The sequence below is a fragment of the Leptopilina heterotoma genome, unplaced genomic scaffold, assembly GCF_015476425.1.
Source record: "Leptopilina heterotoma isolate Lh14 unplaced genomic scaffold, ASM1547642v1 Lhet_370, whole genome shotgun sequence".
Lineage (NCBI taxonomy): Eukaryota > Metazoa > Arthropoda > Insecta > Hymenoptera > Figitidae > Leptopilina > Leptopilina heterotoma.
In genome coordinates this window covers 236,140-253,554 of record NW_025111049.1, presented here as the reverse complement: position 1 = coordinate 253,554, position 17,415 = coordinate 236,140, and positions in this window count along the sequence as shown.

Here is a 17,415-nt window from a genome sequence, read left to right as displayed (position 1 = left end):
AAACATGTAAAATGCGACTCAGATGGTAAAATCAACGTTAAACGCACTAAATTATATGGTAAAGCGAGTTACGTCTGTTAATTTACACTTGTTTTAGTTTTTAACAAAAGTTTACGCTCTTCGAACGTGGTATTTTTATACATCAGAGGACATTCACGCTTTTAATTTCTGGCTCTTAGCCTTATCATGAAACTGTAATTCCAACGTTACAAGAGAATTGTATTCAAAGTAAACGGAAAGTATTCGGCGAAACCTCCCATTACGGTTTTAATTAAATATTAGAACAGCCTTTTAAAAAATAGATCTAAATAACATGCACATTATTGAAAAGTTCTTGTACTTTGAGCTATTGTTAATCAGTTTTGAGACATATAGTTCTTATGATGTCATCTATGGTTTCTTTTCCACGCGGGTTAGTATAAAAGTTGTAAAGTATGGAATTTGAATAATTCGTTTAGTTTTTCTTCGTCTATTGGCTAAATGTGTCGAGACCATCCCTTGGGATAAAAGTAACATCTCGCTCTCACCCCACGTCTCTTTTTTCGCGTCTGATTTCCTCTAAATTCGCGAATAAAAGTTTACACCGCGCGGGAAACTGTCGTCGTTGACGTGAAGGGATCATAAAATCGGGATTCAATATCGTAAGGGGGCGTCGTGTATGTCATGCGGATGTCAAGGGGCACTCGTTTCACCCCGGGCCGAATGCGAGGTTATGCTTCGAAGACTCGTATTTATGAACACATGGGTACCCTGTGAGCACGCGCATAAATGTATAAACGCAAGTTTATGTGTCGATGTATCCTATGTACTCTCTCTCTCTCTCCCTCTCTCTCGTGTCATTGTCGAGAGTTGGAGAGCACTCGCGTAGGTAGTTTGACACGGTCGTAAAAAACAAGCATTTTAATACAATTTACAAGAAAGTATAAAGCCTGTCTGTGACCGTAGCAGCTACTTGGCTGCAACAGACGAAATCGAAAGGCAATCAGGAGATCGCCGGAGTTTATTTTTTTATTTTGCCGACCCGACCTCGCGAGCCAAGGTCCATCGATAAAAGTCATTATGGACTGGAAAGATGTCGCGACAGAAAAGCACTAACGATCTTGTTAAACAGACTCAGATAATATACAACCTGGCCAACTATCTTCGATTGGTTCGCTATTGATATTTTCCTTATATCGGATCTTCTGATTACTTTAAATATTCATTTCGAAAACCTTCTCCCTTGCGACAAATGTATGAAATTCCATTTGCAAACTTAATAAATATTGTGTCGCGTAGAAATTTCTGTTATTAGTTCGAAAGCAGTAGGCTATAATATCAATACTTTTATGAAAAAATTCCCATTTAGTTCTATACAAGGGGTATCACTTTAACAACATTTCTAAACGTTAAAATGAAGAGCAACAAAAATCACAACAGAAAAATGATAATACTCAAAAACCTTCATTTTCACACCACACTTCTTGTCATTTCAATGCTTTTGAAGAGTTAACCTAACTTCAGACAATTTTTTCCCCTAACTTCTACATTAGTCATTTCAAATTCCCTGACTTTTCCACGTTTTCCAGATTAAAGAACGGAATTTTTCCAGGTTTTTAAAACTACATTTATATTTTACAAAATTTTTAATTCTAACCTTTTTGAAATTAAACAACTTATAACAAATTGTTATAAAACATAAAAATATCGATCACTCCGAGTCTTCGACTCGCAGCAATCGATATCTTTATGTCTTATAATAATTAAAAATGTTGGACTGATAAAATCATCACTTTATACCTATAAGAATATTGTTACTGTAACTTATTCAAAATTACTTTCATTATTTTAATTCAATTACTGTTTTCCACAATTTTTAACTAAAATTCTTCTTTATAAAGTTTAAATTAATTATTATTAATAATTTCTGAAAAATTTCTTTCAACATTTTCAAATCCTTTTGTTTACAATTCAATTTTACGTGAAATTTCATCGATTATTTAGATATTCGGAAATTATTCAATCAAATATATATTAGAAAATATAAAAACTTGAAATAACATCAAAAAAATTCATAATTCAACTTTTACAAAAAAATTAAATCTACACAATTTTAAGTTAAAAGTATGAAAAATTCAAACATTCAAAGATTATAATTTGAAACCTTTTCAAAACTCAATTATTATCTAAAGTTTTAACTGAAATTTATATTTGAATCAATTATTATTAGAAAATTCTACGACAATTCAATTATTTAAATACAAAAAAAAATAATTTATTGAAGAATCGAATTTTTTACAATTGAACTGTCATAAAGAATTTTATCAACAAATTTTTAAATAAGTAATTAAAATTCTTTTGATGAATTTCAATAAAATTTTTAAGAATAATTTCATTTTTCGAGAAATTAGATTAAAATTGTATTAAAAATAATTGAATCTCTGTTAAAAAATTTGATTGAATTGAGATAAGTTTTTGAAAATAATTGAAATTTTGTAAAGAATTTTATTAAAATTTTTTTAAATAATTGAAATATTACCAAGAATTTTATTAAAATTTTTGAAAATAATTCAATTTTAGAGAAAAATTTTAATATTTATAAAAATAATTGAAATTTTGACTATAACTTTTTTTAAACTTTTGACCATAATTGAATTTCTGATAAGAATTTTATTACTTTTGAAAATAATTGAATTCTTGAGAAAAATTTTTTAATATAATATTTCTTTTTAAATACCTAATTATTTTTAATACAAAAATAAATAATTTATTGAATAATTGAATGTTTCTCAAAATTGAATTCTCGTAAAGAATTTTATTAAAAAATTTTTAAATAATTGCATTATTTTGAGGAGTTTTAATAAAATTTTAAGAATAATTACATTTTTCGAGGAATTCGATTAAAATTGTATGAAAAATAATTGATATTCTGCAATGAGTTTTATTATCTATGAAAATAATAATTGAATCCCTGTAAAAAATTGTATTACATATTTATAAAAATAATTGAATCTCTGTAAACATAAATTGAATATTTTTGAAAATAATAGTTATTATTACGAAAAAATTTATAAAAAGTTTTAAAATAATTCATTTCTTTTGGAAAATTTTATAAAAATAGTAGATATTGAAAATCATTGACTGGAGGAGAATTTTTGAAAAAAATTGAATTTGTTCAAAAGAATTTCATTAAAATTTTTGAAAATAATTGAATTTTGGAGAAAAATTTTAATATTTATAAAGATAATTGAAATTTTGACGATAAATTTTTAAAACTTTTGACCATAATTGAATTTCTGCGAAGAATTTTATTACTTTTGAAAATAATTGAATTTCTTTGATGAATTTTAATGAAATTTTTAATAATTATACATTTTTCGAGAAATTCCATTAAAATTGTATTAAAAATAATTGAAATTTTGCGATGAGTTTTATTATTTATGAAAATAATTGAATTTCTGTATAAAATTTGATTATTTATGAAAATAATTGAATTATTGCGAAGAAAAATTGTAAAGGCAACTCTTTTAAAATTGAATTAAGAAATTTGAATTAAGAAAATTGAATTAAAGAAAAATTATATTTCAAGAATAAGCACAATAACTTTAGAAAACAATAATTTTCCAGGATTCCAATCAAAATTCCCTGACATTTCCAGGTTTCCAGGTTGCGTGGCAACCCTGAATTCGCACTTGCCCAATTTTTTTTTTTAATTCGATCGTAATTTTTATTAACTTAACCCACACAATTGGTGAAAATGTTCCTAATAATGCAGTGTCGATAAGTGTCTGTAATAGAAAAGTGCTTTTAAATTGTAAAATCTTTGAAAAACTTATTTTTTTGTTGAATAAAGAATGTTAAATGAAAGAATTCTGTTAAGTTTACTCAATATTTTTGATGCTTTTATAGAATTTAAGTAAAGAGAACTGGAAAAATAGCGAATTTTTTACATTTAGACAAACCTCCCAATGGGAAATTTACAACTGGCGTAGTACTGCGCCAGCACTGGCAGCACTGGCGGCAAGGCTGAGAGCCAGCACTGGCATAACTCTGGGATGATAACGCCGTCTGGCGCTGCCGAAGTACTGTCTGTCAGTGCTGCCAAACAGCGCTGGCGCAGCACTGGACCAGTGCTGGCTGAGAATATTGCCGCAATAAATGCCGTATTGTTATTAATTAGTCGTAAATTCATAATTATAAATAATTTAACAACAAAATGGTAAATAATATTAATAAATAGTTATTATTCATAAAATATTTCTCTTCTTAAAGAAATTGTATTAAAGATGGAGACTAACAATGGATATAGTAAATGAAGTAGAAAAAATTGTTTATAACATTTAAAAATTAAATAATAAACAATTACAGTAAGTGTGCATTAGATTTTCATATTTTAGTACATAACGATTGGAATCTAGAAATATCGCAAACCTATGAAAATAAACAAAATTGCTGACGAGGGGAATCGAACCTACGACCTACGGACTAACAGACTAACGCTCTAACCACTATGCTAACGACACATGTGTACAGTAAATTATTAATATCTCAGTATCATTCAGACATACAATTATTGAGTCAAAGATGAGAAAAAAATTGGGACACGTTAGAAATAATAAATTGAAATAAAATAAATTAAACTAAATTTTTAAAAATTAAATTAAATTACTTTACTTATTGCATTTAACATTTTACGTAATTCTTAAATTACGTGGTAATTTTTTAATAATTTTTTATTCATAGTAAGAAGTATAATAGTATTTTAATAGGAACCAAATTATTATTGAGATTAAAGTTTAAATTTTGTTTATAATTTTAATTTGTTTAAATAATTTATTATTTACAAAATTAGAAAATTGTGTTAAATTGTTATTATTAAATTTAATAAGAATAAAAAATGAACAACTGAAAAGTAAAATATTAATTTTTTTCAATAAATTTATATTTATAAACATTCATAAACTTTTTTTATAATTTTTTTCAAGTTTATGTCAAAAAAGCAATGTTGGCAAAGAGCGTTGTGAACAATTTTTCTATACTCAGCCAGCACTTGCCGCCGTGGCTTGTCCAAGCTTTGGCGAAACAAAAATTCTGTACTGAGCCAGCACTAATTGTCGAGGCTCGGCTAGACTACGCCGAACAATCGTCTGAGTACTAAGCCAGTGGTGAACATCGGCACTACACTGGCATTTCCCATTGGGCTAGAGCCAAAACTACTAAATGGATTTGCAAGATACTCTGGAATATTATTAAATGGATTTTTGTTAGGATACTATTATTTCTAATAACAAAGTCATTAACGATTAATCTGTCAATTTAAATGTCAGACAAAGTATGGATAAATAACTAAAATTAATTTTTGTGAAGTGTTTTACTTTATATACAAATTTTTTTCATTTTACGAAGCAAGAGAACAATTTTTTTCATTCTTTAATGTATGGACAAAATCTTGCAAAGTATAACAATAGTTATCATCAATTTTTGAAAAATTTTCTAGTTTTTGTAGCAGATAAAAAGTAAAAAACGGAAAAATTGATTCTAGGCGTTGTCCATCTTTTGCCAAACTCTTCCCTTAGTTCGAAAATGTATATAAGTTGATATAAAAGCATAAATTTTACAATTGACTCCAGCCATTGCTCATACTTTAACAGACTCTTCTTTTTTTTGATAATTACCCAATCACATAAAGTAATAAATTAAAGAATCTTTAAAAATTACTTTGGTACCCGAATTTGACGTATATTTTCTTGAAAACAGTGAAACCCGGAAAGAATTTTTGAGGCATTAAAGCATGAAATACACATAAAATATATATAAATGTTTGTGTATATGTGTATTTATAGTGTTGCGTTTATGGTAGAAAACTCTTATAGACCATCGTAGGGGATGTTCTAGCTATAATCTGAAATAAAAGGAAAGGGGAGGAGAATCTCTTCTTCGTGAGCTTTCTTCTTCAAGAAGTTTCTCTGTCGACCAACAAAACGATAATAAAACATTAATTAATAGCGACTGCCTGCTTGAAACAGTAGAATTTGCGATACGACTACTTTGTATTTTATGAGTACAGCATCTTCCAACGGACCCGCCTCGTTTTTACGGAGCAGACAACAGCCAATCGTCATCCACACGCGATTTATTTCAACTCGTGTATATCAATCTCAAATAGTCATTTATTCATTACGCACATTTATTTTTATTCTTTTCGAGCGCATCTTTTTATTGTGGACAACTTCAACAAGTTCCAAATTTTTCCATTTTTTTAAACACTTTGAAAACAAATTTTTTTTTAATATTTTAAGTTTATAAAAATGTTATCATATAACAATAATATTACACGTGATATAGCAATAAAATGTAGGTATTTAATTGACATAACAGGTTTTTATGTTACACAATAATTATGGTTCTGTTTTTCCATGAGGTTTATTTTTGTTGCGCACATAAAAAATAAACTCTGGAATCTAAAAATACTCTGACCCTGTGTAGAAATCACATTAGAGTGTAGAAAAACACATTTTTTCCACTAGTTCGTCGCACAGCATAAATCTGTCGAAATGCAACTCGAATGTTTTAAGTAATACTTGAAAAATTATTGTATAATTTAATTTTCTACTGAGTGACAGTTACTTTTGCTAGAAAATATTGAAGGAAAAAAAGTCGAATTGCATTCTGTCACTAAACATTTTTTGCTTAAAGTAAATGTTACAGTTGAAATTCCTTTTCTTTAGAAACAATAGGTACATTATACACAGAAGTTATGGAATCAGTTCATGAAAACTCCCGGCAAGCTATAAATTGAAAATTTCCAAGAGAAAATTGAAAGCAAATATTGTCCTCTCACAATTGAATTGAGACTCGCATGGGTTTAGTAGACATCGACAGAGTGTCGGTATCAAACAATTAGTTGGAATCTCACTTCCCTAAATCGTGGCAAAGGTTATATGCGAGAGTTGGAGGTTGCTTGTTCCTACCAAGTAATATCCTTAGTCTTATCCTTATTATTATTATCCACCCTTTATACTCCTCCTCATCCTCCTGGTTACACTCCGGCTTTAGGGCTTTTAACAGTCCTCGCTCTAACTGGTGTCGGCAGATATTAAAGCGCATCTTGGCTCTCTAGTCTGCTAATTTTCTAATCCGCTTCATAACACACGCAAACTACTTTCTTAATTGTTCGAAAATAATTCGATTATTCTTTTTTTGCACATATCATTATGGACTTGAGACTCCACGTCAAATAATTACACCGAAGTATTTTTTTTTAATTTTACTGGATTCATAGAAGATATATGATTTTTACATGGAGCTTCAATGCGAAAAAATGGAATCTACTTTGACACACCCTTAAAAAGTTATTGAAATTTTAAAAACTAAAAATTTGGAAAATTGACTATTTGTGGATCGTTTTGGCATTGAATTGTAGAAATTAATGGCAAAAATGTAATTTAATCGTAAATGAAAATTTTCATGAGGATTTAAAATGAACACAAAAATTTGACCTTATAAAGTTATAAACTTTGCAGCAGTTCGGGAACTTTCCCTGAACAAATTTTTTAACTTCGTTGAGGAAATGGAAAATTCCCCTCTGAGGTCATTCACATATTACGTGATAGATATTTTAGGTATTTTAGACACCCTCCCTTCTGTGTGATACTTTTTCTATAGTTTAGTATAGAAAATTTGTTAAAGCGTGATACTTTGCTTACCCCCCCCCCACCCCTAAATGTATCACGTAATATGTGAATGGCTCCTCTTTAATAAAATTTATAGATTTTTAATTAAAAAATTTGTTTTCTTAACTATTGACAAAAACTTAAAAACAATCTAGCAAAGAAAAAATATTTTATGAAATTTATTATTTTTAAACCATTTTTCTTTTTTTAACTGTGGTAAAAAAATTGAAAACAATAGGAAAAAGAAAAATATTCCCTTTTAATGAAAATCATTTTAAAAAAATGTTTCCTTTTTTCATTGTTTTCAAATTTTTGCTCACAGTAAAAAAGAGAAAAAATCTTTTATAAAAGAGAAGAATTTTCATCAAAGGGAAGAATTTTTCTTTTTCCCATTGTTTTAAGTTTTTGCCCACAGTTAAAAAAAGACAAATTTTTTTTAAAAACGATATTTCATTGAAGGGAAGAATAAATTTATCTCTTTCCCATTGTTTTTAAGTTATTGCCCATACAATTACCTAATAAAACAACATTTTTTTTTATAAAAGCGAAAAATTTCATCAAAGGGAAAATTTTTGCTTTTTTCCATTGTTTTCAAGATTTTTCCCATAATTACATGCTCCGCATTCAACTACTATAACCTACTATTTACTACTTTAATTTTCAATATCAATGATTTTCAATATTTATTCAATTTTAATAAAATTCTACAAAAGTTTTTTGATAAAATTCTTCGCAAACATTCAATTTTTTTTAATAAGTAATCAAATTTTGACAGGAATTGAATTATTTAAAATATTTCTTAACATTTTTCAAGAAAAAATTAATTTAAAAACTTTTTATAAAGTTCTACCGCAAAAATTCAATTATTTTCACAATAAGCAATAACATTTATCATGAAAATTCAATTATTTATAAAAATTTAAATAAAATCCTAGACAAGAATACAATTATTTTCGCAAATAGTAAAATTTTTCACGAGAATTCAATTATTTATAAAGAATTAAACAAAATTCTTCGCAAGAATTAAATTATTTTCATAAATAATAAAATTCTTCTCAGAAATTAAATTACTTTTTAAAAACTTAAAAAATTCTTTCATTAATTCTTCACAATTATTCAATTATTTTCCCGAATAATAAAATTTTTCACGAGAATTCAATTATTTATAAAGAATTAAACAAAATTCTTCGCAAGAATTAAATTATTTTCATAAATAATAAAATTCTTCTCAGAAATTAAATTACTTTTTAAAAACTTAAAAAATTCTTTCATTAATTCTTCACAATTATTCAATTATTTTCCCGAATAATAAAATTTTTCACGAGAATTCAATTATTTAAAAAAAATGAAATTAAATTCTTCGCAAAAATTCCATTATTTTCATAAATAATAAAATTCTTCTGAGAAATTGACTTATTTTTTAAAAATTGATAAATTTTTTATAAGAATTAAATTTTGAGAAACATTTAGTTGAACTTTCTAATAAGAATTGATTTAAAAACAAATTTCAGTTGAAATTTTAGATAATAATAATTGAATATTAAAAGCGTTATAATACGATTTTTTTAAAGAAATAACTAAATTTTAAAAGATGAAAATTTGAAAATTTGAAAAAAAAAAAAAATTTAATTTGAAAATTTTAATTGTTGTAAAACTGTAATAACATTTAAGTTTTATTTCTTTACTTTTAAATACAATTGTATTTTTTAAGATGAAAATTTAGAAAATAATTAAATTTTTCAAAAATTTAAAGTTAAAGTTCTCAGCAGGATTAGAATAAAAATTTTGTGAATCGACCAAAACAATTTTTTGTTATTCGTTAAAATTAATTTTCGATAGCTACTTTTTTATTACTTTTTTCATTATTAAAGCTAACTTTTTGGTACTATTTTAAAATGAATTATCGAGTGTGAAGCCTGTAATTGAAATAAGAAAATTTTTTAATTAAAAATCTACCAATTTTATTGACAAAGGAATTTTTCTTTTCCTCATGATTTTTAACTTTTTGCCCACAGTTTAAGAAAGTAAATTTTTTTTATAAAAGCGATAAATTTCATCAATGGGAAGAATGTCTCTTCTTCCCATTGTTTTAAAGTTTTTATCCATAGTTCAGTTAAATATTATTTACATGATTCAGTATATTATTCGCTAATTCATCCATAGAAAATAATTAAATAATAAATAATTTACCCACAGAAAGTTCACTGAACTACTTTAAGTTTCATAAGCTTCGCAACTAAAAATTCCGAAGGTTTCACTCAAGTTAATTTATATAATAAAGAAAATATTAAAAATAGTAAAATTAACATTTAAATATCAGAGTAGAAAATTTGGAAATAGATCTAAATCTGGTTTGAATTTCAACGACGCAACATGAATCTGTTGGCACGTAAAATAGATGAGGGCAACTTAATCGATCGTTTTGCATGGTGGCACGTGATCCTGATCCTCGCTCAGCATTCGCTCACTAAACGCCAAATATTATAAGAATCTCTTCTGAATTTATTCCATTATTTTTAGAGAATATTTTTCAAAATAAAAATTCCACACAGTCGATACCTAAATTTCGAGACTAACAAATTGAATTAATGTTTTGAAAAACTTTCGACAGCTGTTGTATAGTTACCAAACTTTTTAGAACTTTTTAAAAATGACACTAAAATGTCACGAACATTTTTTTTATTGTTTTCGAACACACTCTATTAAAGAATAATTTGCAAGAACCCAATTTAAGGGCCTGTAGGAAGAAATGTTATGCCTTGTTGGGCTCGCAAGCAATATTTTAAGCATTTTACGAGGTAGTCATCTCGACTCAAGGCGAAATATCCCAACAGGCGACAAAGATCCACGAACGAAAATCTCCTTCAGTAAACTCAAGAGCTACTCTTCCCGTTAATTGTTGCATATTAAAAGCTGCTCTTCGTCTTTAGTACTAGACGATAATCAGAACTCTCAACACGACAACTCACTGTTTTCCCTATCCGTGAAGACAAAATTAATTTTTTTCATTTTATCACGGAGAAAAATTGATTAACATTAATATCTAGATGTTAGAGCTTAATATATTTATTCTTAAATATAAACTCAGGTATCTATATTAAAATTTAATGTCTAATCTAATAGCGTCAAGAATGGTATGACCGTATGTGAAGATTTTAATAAGACAATTCTGTTTCACTAAAAATACTCTGAGTAAATTAATGAAGCATGTAATTACATCATTAATTTACTCAGAGCATTTTTACATAAATGAAAAAGCAACACTGTTAGAATTTAACAGTGAAAATCTGCTGTGTGAGATCCACAAATGAGATAATTATTATTAATCTTATGTTCTTCGTGGTTTTTTGACGAGTAGATTAATTTAAACAAAAAACAAGTAGTTGTATCTTGTAAATAAACAATTGTGTGTTTACTGCAGTTTGGAAGTTGATTCAAACACGAAGAGTTACGGTGTATTATTGACAGGCGATACAAGCAAACCAATCAACCATTTAAATTTAATTAATTATCAGGATAATTGAACTTTCAGCTTTCACAGTCCGGCCGCGGGCGATTAACGTGAAACGTAATTCGAAACGATAATGTCAATCGTGTGTATCAAGCTCTCAAGCACAATTGTCGAGTCAAAATAAACGGATATCATAAATCGGTAAATAATTAACAGTTATGATCTGGTTCAATGATGATGCTTTACTTGCACGTCGCTCTCGTTAGTTGCAAAATCTTAGCAAGTCAACAAATGCCAAAGCCACATTTTCCGGAGGGTCAATTGTGGAATTTTACTTGGATGACTTTCGCATTCACTTCCTGATAAAGTCAAAATTCTCAAAACCTTTCTGGTAGCTTTGGATTACAACATGTAAACTAATATCTGAAGAGATAGACATCTGAAGGTCCACGAAAAGTTTACAGACACTCTGTAGACATTTGTATACAATCTTTAATTTTTAAAACTATTTCTATCATACTTAATCCCTCATTTTAAATTTATAAAATCTGAAATTAAATTTAGATTCAGCGATTTTGGAAACCCCGAAGTAACAAGTTTCAAGCAAATCAAATTAATTTGCTTTCTCGTGGAAGCAATTTTTCAAATTCGATTTTTTGACATATCTTTATGTTGTTTGGCCTCAGGAATTCAAGAATCTCATTTTTAAAAAAGAGCTTTAGGGATAAATTTTTAATAAATTTTATAAGGTCTCACATGCAGACCTAAATTGAGAGTACTTTTAGATAGATTAATAAAGTTTAACTACATTTTTTTTTAAATTTTAATTTTGTAAAAAATGTTTTTTGCCCATAAAGTTAAAAAAAAATGTTAGGACAGCTATAAATGTTTTCCCCTAATTTTATAGTTCTTTTAAAAGCATCTTTTGAGTCCTTATAGATCATTTTGGTCCATATTAGCCGGAGATATTAAACTTTTAAACAACTAAAACTGGCTCTAGACACTTCACAAAACTGACAAAAATTCCATTCTATATTTTATTTTCCTCACTTTTTCCTATTTTTCATCAAAAATATTTTTGCTTATCCTGCTAATATAAACTGAATTCCTGCAACGAATTTTATTATTCATCAAAGAATTTAAATATTTATAAAAATAATTTGATTCTTGTCAAGAATTTTAGAAAATTTTTTAAATAATTGATTTCTTTCGACTAATTTTATGCAAATTGTAATTTAAATAATTGAATTCCTCAGAAATTTTTATTATCCATGAAAATAATTCAATTTTTACGAAGATTTTTACAAAAATTTTTATAAATAATTGAATTCCGTTTGGAAATTTTATGAAAATAGTAGATAGTGAAAATCATTGAATTGCGAAAAGTTTTTTAAAATAATTAAATTTTACAAAGAATTCTATTTAAATTATTCAGAATAATTGAATGTCTGTGTGGAATTTTATTAAACTTTTATGAAAAAAATTGAATTCCTAAAAAGCATTTTATTATTTATAAAAATAATTGAATTCTTGCGAACAATTTTATTAGAATTTTTTAAAATAATTAAATTTCAAGAAAAAATTTATTACTTTCAAAAATAATTGAATTCCCGAGAAGAATTTTATTATTTATGAAAATAATTGAATTATTGCGAAAATTTTTTATTAAAATGTTTTAAAAGTATTGAATTTCTATGAAAAATTTTGTTATTTTTGAAAATAATTGAATTCTTTATAAGATTTTTATAAAAATTGTTTTACATAATTAATTTTTTTGAAATATAATAAATATTATAAAAATTTTATTTTAAATAATTGAATTCTTGTGGAAAACTTTATTTGTGAAATTAATTGAATTTTTCGATTAATTAATTTAAAATGTATTAAAAATAATTGAAATTCTTCGATGAATTTTATTCTTCATGAAAATAACTGAATTAAAGTGCCTGAAGATAATTTAATTTTCAGGAATAATTTTGTTATATTTATCAAAATAATTGGATTCTTTAGAAGAATTATTTATGTAAATAATTGAATTCTTAGGAAGAATTTTATTAAAATCTAACAAAATAATTGAATTATTTTAAAACATTTAATTAAAATTGTATTTAAAATAATTGAAATTATTTCGATGAGTTTTATTATTCATAAAATAACTAAATTCTTAAGATTTTTACGAAAATTTTTTTAATTAATTAAATTTACATGAAAAATGTTATTATTTATGAAAGTAATTGAATTTTCGTGAAGAAATGTATAAAAATTTTGTTAAAAAATTGATTTTTTCGAAATTTTTTTGAAAATGCTATTCTAAATTAATTGAATTCCTATGAAAATTTTATTAGCTATGAAAATAATTGAATTTTGGATGAATTTTATGAATTTTTTTTAAATAATTGAATTCTTTTGCGAAATTTCATTAAAATACTAGATATTGAAAATAATTGAATTTCGAATATTTTTCGAAAATAATTGAATCGTCTTAAAGAAATTGATTATACTTTTTGAGAACAGTTTTTTCTTTTTTGATTTCTAGTATTTGCGAATTTAAAGTAGTGGAAATTCTTTAAAAAAAAAACAGAAATAGTACCTTTTAATGGTTGCAATCTCAAAAAAGTACCCAAATAGTAGCATAACGTAAAAAAAAGTAGTAAATAGTAGGTTTTCGTAAATGAGTGCGAAGCCTGAATTAAGTAAAAAATACAGAACAACAACTATCCTTAATGTGGATCGTATCACAGGATAAGATATAAATTTAGCAATTTGAATGTGAATTGAAACCTTTTAGTCATAGTGCTCATTCAAGATTCTTTACTATATAGTAAAGATTATTGCAGTAAAAGAAGTTTAAAAATATTAGAAGTATATCTCTAATATATATATAGTGAAAAAGTGAAAAGCATTATCAGAAATATAATAGTGAAAAATATATGGAGTAGCCCCACTCAATAAATTACACGTTGAGTGGAGGAAGAACGCTCGCGAATGAATAATAATAGTTACGTATCAGTTATCGAGCGACAAAGCGAGGAAAATCTATAGGGATTTGAGGAGGAACGGGGGTGTGAAGTTGGTTTGACTGTAGGTGGCTGCACATTGACACATCGCCACAAAATTAACACATTCTTCTCACTCCCCCGGAAGCATGTCGACAATCACGAAATAATGCGTCCTGTACTAGCGGCCAAACGGTCCAAATGTGTGGCTACTGTTGTGGTCTGTTATAACCCATTCCCCAAAACTCCCCACCCCATCGCCATTAGAGACGTACCAATACGTACAACTGGTCATTCCACTTGGTATTGGTTGACAATTATTAGAGCCGTTTACTGCGACTTTAGCCGTGATAATGCTCGTACTGTGCTCGTCGTAGCAACGCAAACGTAACCCGACGCCCGACGCGAATCGCTTGTCCGCAACTAGCATCAACTAGCATCAACTAGCGTCAACTAGCGGCCGCCACTCAGCGAATCACATTTTAGAGTTGCTCTTTAATCGCTAGTAAATATTCCAATACTCCATGCGGAGTTGAGTTATTTCACGGTAATGGCAAAATGTCACTCTCACACTACAAGACTGCATTAAGCTAAAAGTTCACCTCATGGGGATTATATTTCTATTAATGGTCCGATCCATGTTTTAGTCAATTTTAGTAATCGCGTTGCGCATTGATTTATGTTTGCGTTTCGAACAGCTTCATCATCCACATATCGTAAGGCGATATGTTTGTCACGATATTCCATTTTTTATTTTCTTACTTCGTCAACAACTGCATCCGAAACAGTCTTCATTTCAGTTTATTTTTGAACTGTTGTTATACCAAAACTAATATTTTTCAAACTTATTTTGAAGCTTTTGCTACTGCTATTCATAAACTTTTGTATAAAAACTTATTAATCATAGGTACATCATGCAAGATAAACCACACTGGCACTTTTATTCTCTTGCGTCCAATGTTGCCAGATTCTGCAGCATTGCGGTCGCACAGGCGTAAAATGCAGATTTTCTTAAATTTGATCAAAAAAATGTTCTATTAGATTTATTTACGAATTTCTTTCATTGGAAAATTATTCGAAAACATCAATAACTTCTTTTTTAAATAAATATTTAATTATTATTATTTTTCCTCAGGAATTAAGAAATTAAAAAATTTTAAAATCCGCAACCATTTTGAAATTAACAGGGTTGACACAAGTCAGGGAAAAGTCAGGGATTCTTAGTAAAAGTACTAGAAAAAATTGAATTTTAAAAATTCATGAAAAAACTCTTAATTTCGATGTTTTTTTTTTGTTTGCCTCGTTAACTATGAAATTACCACGAATTTGAATACAAAACCTTAAGTTTTTTCTATTTCAGACAATAATCTATTTTTAAATAACTTAATTTTACAAGAACTATCAAAAATTAAAAAAAATTCTGGTCATTTCAATTATATCTTTAAAAATAATAAAATTCTTCTTCAAAATTCAATTATGTTCAAAAATTTTTAAAAAATTCTCGTCAAAATTTCAATTATCTTTATAAATAATACAATTCTTCTTCTAAATTCAATTAATTTTAAAAACTTTAATAAAATTCTTGGCAACATTTGACAGGAGTTTAATAATTTACAAGATTTTTAATAAATTTCTTCGAAATAAATCAATTATTTTCATAAATAATAAAATTTTCACAGGAATTCAATTATTTAATATAAAAAATTTCAAAATTTTTTTCGAAAAATAACAATTATTTAAAAAGAATTTTATAAAATTCGTCGCGGGAATTCAATTGTTTAAAAAAAATTTAACAAAGTTCTTTTCAAGACTTCATTTATTTTTAGAAATAGTAAAATTCTTCACCGAAATTCAATTATTTTTATAAACTTGAATAAAATTCGTTGGAAGAATTAAATTATTTTCAAAAGTAATAAAATTCTTTGCAGAAATTCAATTATGTTCAAAAATTTTTTTAAAAATTCTTGTCAAAATTTCAATTATCTTTATAAATAATAAAATTCTTTAATATTCAATTATTAAAAAATTTTTTTTTAAATTCTCGTCAAAATTTCAATTATTGTTATAAATAATAAAATTCTTTTTCAAAATTCAATTATTTTTAAAAACTTTGAATAAAATTCTTGTTAAAATTTCACAGGAATTCAATAATAACGAATTTTATTACAATTTTATCAAATAATTGAATTTTTTGAGAAAATTTACTGCATTTTAAAAATAATTGAATTCTTGCGAAAGATTTTATTAGGATTTTTATAAAGAATAAAATTTTTTTTGAAAAATTTCATGGTAATTTAAATTATAACAAAACATTTTGAGTTTCTAATAATTTTTAGAGTGAATCAGAATATTTTTTAGGGTCAGGGAAAAAGTGATAATTTTTTCTGGAAATCAGGGAAAAGTCAGAGAAAAATAAAATTAAATATTTGTGGCAACCCTGATTAAACATACTTATAACAATTAAAATGACCGAGTAAAAAAATCATTATTTTATATTATAAGAATTATTGTTACTGTAACTTCTTCAAAATTATTTTCATCATTTCAATTTGATTATTATTTTCTAGAATTTTTAATTATTTTTTTTTAAAATAATTAAATTTCATAAAAAAGCTTTTATTATTTATGAAAATAATTGAATTATTGCGAAGAACTTTATAAAAAAGAAGCAAATATTACGCACGGAACGTGATCTTCAATTTGTTATTCTTATGCAAATTACAAAATTTTTTATTTTCAAAAAATAAATTTTTAAATAATTTCAAAATCAAAATTAAAAAAATTCACTTATTAAGTACAAAATTAATTATTATTGTTTATATTTTCAAAAAATTTTAAATATAATTCTTCGCAAAAATTCAATTATTTTTATATAAATAATAACATTCTTCGGATGAATTCCATTATTTTTATAAATAGTAAAATCTTTGCAAAAATTCAATTATTTTCAATAAACTTTTACGATAGTAGAATTTAATTTTTTTCTTAATTCGTTATACAATTTTTCAAAAGAATTCAATTATTTTCTAAAATTTTAATAAATCCTTCGCAAGAATTCAATTATTTGTACAAATAGTAAAACTCTTTGCCAGAATTCAATTATTTTGAAAACATTATTTTATATTATAAGAATATTGTTACTGTAACTTCTTAAAAATTATTTTCATATTCTATTATTATCTAAAAAAACTAAAATTCATTTTTATATTAATTTTTATTAGAAAATTATACGAGAATTAAATAAAATACAAAAGTAATTATTTATTGAATAATTGAATGTTTCTTAAAATTTAATTCGCATTAAGAATTTTATTAA